At 44.3% G+C, this 4,804-nt stretch overlaps 1 long non-coding RNA gene across 1 annotated transcript; it reads left to right on the top strand.

Annotated features, from left to right (window-relative positions):
* The first annotated feature begins 1,625 nt into the window (after positions 1 to 1,625).
* LOC115300807 lies at positions 1,626 to 3,466 on the top strand. The gene is made up of 2 exons (XR_003912852.1): positions 1,626 to 1,716; positions 3,105 to 3,466. It is a non-coding gene; the product is annotated as an uncharacterized LOC115300807 (long non-coding RNA).
* The last annotated feature ends 1,338 nt before the right edge of the window (positions 3,467 to 4,804 follow it).

Consider the following 4,804-nt stretch of genomic DNA (forward strand, 5'->3'; position numbering starts at 1 on the left):
CATCTATCTATCTATCTACCTACCTATCATCTATTATTCAATCTCTATCTACCTACCTATCTATCATCTATCTATCTCTATCACCTATCTTCTGATAAATATTATTTTGTAACACTTTTGTTTCACTTCTTTGTCTATCTATGTCCCTACTTTGTCTTTCTGTTTGTCTCTCCATACACTTTTTTGCACTGGGTTCCAGGAAAATGCATTTCTTACTAGGGATTGAGGTCAAAACTTCACATTTCTGAAGCTTTTGGCAAGTTTAGTTTCTTGTCTATGAAGCAAGGTTAAAACCTAATACCAACAACTTTTACAATCTTGCTGTAATACACAAGGAGGGGTTTTTTGTGAGGTCCAAATGGAATGTGTAACCAAAGATCTATAAGGTCTAATTTCTCAAAAGCAGGCTGTTTACTACCAATAAAAAAAAAATGGCATCGATATCACTCCGTTCCAGATTTGTGCCCCTACTTTTCCTGTGTTCCTTGTAACTGTCTGATAAACCCAGAATGGCTTTGAGGAAATGAAATCGGACGGCAGGGAATACATGGCATGAAATAGACCCAAAGCCACTGGGGACACCATTTTCACACACAGGCTGAGGACAAGATCTGCCAAGTGGGGTGACCCTGAAACCCAGGACTGGAAGCTGTAATAAGAGCTGAATCGACAAGACACAGGCTGACACATGTGCAGATGAATTATAAATGGTCTTTAAAGTTGAGTCACCAGGAGCGGGGCTCTTCCAGCCAAGTGTCCACTGTGAATGTTTGAAATGAGTGATGTTCAGGTTGATGACAAGGATGACAGAGTGTTGTGAATTCAAAGTGAGCCTCTCAGAAAGGAATGAAGTGAGGTCCAGACACGAGACGGGAACTGCCCACGATCACAGAGTGACTTCGTATGAAGAGTCAGAGTAGCTCCCAGATTCATCCGAGCAGTGGAAAAAGATACTTACGTTTAGTGGTTTTCATTGGGGGCAGGGCTTATGGGTAACTGATTTTCTTTTTTATTTTCTCCCAGGTTTCAAAAACAAATGTGAATTAACTTTACATTCAGATATTTTTAAGTGTAAAAAGTGTTAGAAAAAAAGCATATGTATAGAAGAGTCATCAAGATTTTTAAAAAAAAAAGGGAACTAAGAACTAGTTTATATAGGGGTGCCTGGGTGGCTCAGTTGGTTGAGTGCTGACTTTGGCTCATGTCAGTATCTCGCAGTTCATGAGATGGAGCCCCGTGACGGGCTCTGTGTTGACAACTTGGAGCCTGGAGCCTGCTTTGGATTCTGTGTCCTCCTCTCTTTCTGCTCCTCCCCAACTCATGTGCTGTCTGTCTGTCTCTCTCTCTCTCTCTCTCTCTCAAAAATAAATAAACTTAAAAAAAATTTTTTTTAAAGAACTAGTTTATATAATGAGCAGGTAAGAAAATCAGAATGTTTATTCTGGAGTCGTGGTCTCTAGGTCAGAGTGTGGACAGGAAGGCGTGTTCAAGCTCCTTCGCTACCCGGAAAGGCAGAAAGACTCTGAAGGCGAACGGCACCGTGGTCTCAGTTTTCGTGGTTCCAGGGTCAGAATGAAGAGACCCAGTGGGCATTCCGGAACATTCAATTTCCAATCGAAAGAGGATGTGCTCACAGTGGAAGCTGGCCTCAGAAAGCCCGAGGATCGTCATGGCTCCGGCAGTTACACAAAGATGGGAAGAACAACAAGTGGACAGGTTTTCAGGGATATTTTCATTTATTGATGCTTGGAGGGAGATTGTGAGTTTCTAACGTGAGCCACCTTCTGAGCACAGAGGACGCAGCTCAGGAGCCCTCTGGCTCCTACCCTCTCTTAGATGCGGCCAAGCCTGTTGTGGCAAATGTGTGTCCTCTTCCTTGGCCTCAGGATGAGCTTTTATGGTGAAAGTCTTTGAACCTCCTTTCTCACTTTAGTAGGGCTGAGTAATGACCCCCAAAGATGTCTGCTTCCTAATAATGCCCAGCACCTGAGAATGTGTTGCCTTATATAACAGAAGCAGGGCGCCCGGGGGGCTCAGTCAGTGAAGTGTCTGACTTCAGCTTAGGTCATGATCTCATGATTCGTGGGTTTGAGCCCCGCATCGGGCTCTGTATTGACAGCTCAGAGCCTGGAGCCTGCTTCGGATTCTGTGTCTCCCTCTCTCTGTCAGTCCCTCCCCATTCACACTCTCTCTCTTTCTCTCTATCTCTCTCAAAAATAAATAAACAGAGAGAGAGAGAGAGAGAGAGAGAGAGAGAGAGAGAGAATCCCAAGCAGACTCCACACAGTCAGCACAGATCCCCATATGGGGTTCAATCTCCTGAACCATGAGATCATGACCTGAGTTGAAATCAAGAGTCAGAGGCCTGGGGCACCTGGGTGGCTCAGTGGGTTAAGCATCCAACTTCAGCTCAGGTCATGATCTCATGGTTCATGGGTTCAAGCCCTGCACTGGGCTCTGTGCTGACAGCTCAGAGCCTGGAGCCTGCTTCGGATTCTGTGTCTCCCTCTCTCTGCTCCTCCCCTACTCATGCTCTGTTTCTCTCTGTCTCAATAATAAATGAACATAAAAAATTTTTTTAAACTTAAAAAAAATGTCAGATGCCTAACTAACCCAAGTGGCCCACTGTCTACTGTTTTAAATCAAAACAAACTGCAGCCCTGGGAATCTGGAGGCAGAGAGGCTTTATGGATTCTGGATAAATGAGTAGTGGACTTTTCCTTCCAACAAGAGTACCCAGAAATCACCTCCAAGTTATGCATATGATAGTGTCTCTCACTCTTCTTTAAAAATATTATGTTAAATTTTTATTATATTACATATTTCCTTTTTCCTTCACAAAAAATCCAAACTTGAATAGAAGTCCTTTGGTCATATGGCCTTGCATGACTTCTGCAGGATTAAACCCCAAGAAAGATCAGAAAAAATTCCACAGTCCTCTGCTGCTCTTCCCATCAAGACATAGAGTGTATATGACCTGCCTGACATCTGGGCTACTTGCTTTAGCCAATAAAATGTGGCAGAATGTAGTGCTTGGCAACTTCTGAGGCCAGAACTCAAGAAGTTTTATGGCCTTCCCATCTCTCTTTTGTATCCCTGCAAAGCCACGCAGAAAATCTTGGAATAACCCACTGAATGATTGGATACAATGAGAAGGGAGCTAAGAGGTGCCCAGACCGACAGCAGCCGGCCTCTGAATGACCCAACAGCTGCCTACAGACATCTTGGCATCTTGGTCAAGATCAACTGAATGTCACCCAAATCAGCAGAACCGGCCATCTGAGCCCATCCCAAATGGCTGACCTACACAGCAGTGAGACAAAGAAATGGTTTGGGGTTTAAAACATTAAGTGTCATCGTTAAGTTTTACTCAGAAAAAGCTGCCTGACTTAATGTCTCTCTTCTCAGTCTTAGCACTGTAATTTTTATCACCATAAAACCTTTTTAATGCTATTCTCTTTTCTTAGAATGTGTCTTGCAGTTCTTTGCTCTTTCTACTCAGCCTCTAATGCTTTCCTCTGGGGAGGTTGTCCCTTGTACCTGGGTACAGCACCACTGCCCTGAATTCCCTAGATCATTGGCCTTTCGCAAGCATTGCATTTGTAACACTATAGTTGACCTGTCTGTTGACTTGTCTTCTCTTGTCTTGTGCACAAACAGTAGAATCCACCAAAAGGCCAAGCGAAGCTTAGTTGAATTTTTTTCCTGCAATCCCAATATGTTGCATGGCTATGGGATGTGGTAAGAATGCAGACCCAAATGCCTCACTGAAATATGGAGGATCATGAGAAATGGCCCAGAGGATGGTGATCTTTGAAGATAACTTGCAGCCTGTAGCAAATGGGAAGCCAGGTGTTTTCCAGTAAAGAGGTTGCATATGAAGATGGTCAGGAGACAGAGAAAGATGACATCATGTTGGAAGACTGGGAGGAATCCAGGTTCTTGTCTGATGGAGTACAGAACAGGGTGAATAGGTGTAGAGAACATGCTAGTAATCTTCAAGCAGTACCAGCAGGATTCCATCCGCCGCCTGGACTAGGTCAAGCTGGACCTTGCCTGCCACTTAATTCTGCTTTCTTTGTGGTTATTCCCTGGACAGAATGCAGTCATTTTGAAAACCCCAACCTCATTCAACTGGACTAGAGTTTTCAAATGGCCTCAGCCAGTCCCTTCTTCCCTCAGACTCAAGTCAGTGGCAGAGATTTCCTTCCCAATAAACAGAGGAGAGGAGAGACGCATGGTCCAGAAGTGTGTAAACAGAGAGCTAAGGCTAACAAAAAGTGGCGAGCTGACTCTCTGCTTTTCCTCCAATGTCTGGTGGGGAGCGGGCCCCTCTCCAGGTGGTACTAATAAAGTCAGGCTGGGATAATGGGATAAAAGCCCAGAAACATAAAAGCCGCCTGGAGGGGAAAGAGAAGAAGGGGAAGGGGTATGCCTTCATCCCCATGTTAACTGCTCCCGCATTAATCAGATTCAAATATCTCAAATTGGACTTGTCTGCTCTTCCAGGAACATTAAGGGAAGCCGCAATTCCGGAGTCATAGATCTTTAAAGTGGGAATAGCCCCTTTAATCATGTGGTCCAGTCACTCATGGGAGAGGTAGAAAATGGGAGGCTCAGAAAGGGGATTTGCCTTGGGACAGTGTACACAGTGATCCTATGCCAACTTGTTGCTTTGGACCTTTACTTTCCTCAATTAGACTATAAGATAGCTGAGGGTAGGGATCTGTTTTTTCCAGCTAGCTTCATATCAGCGTACCACATACATTACTGTTCTAGATGGGGATAAGAGACACACAAGGGG

The sequence above is a fragment of the Suricata suricatta genome, chromosome 9, assembly GCF_006229205.1.
Source record: "Suricata suricatta isolate VVHF042 chromosome 9, meerkat_22Aug2017_6uvM2_HiC, whole genome shotgun sequence".
Classification (NCBI taxonomy): Eukaryota; Metazoa; Chordata; class Mammalia; order Carnivora; family Herpestidae; genus Suricata; species Suricata suricatta.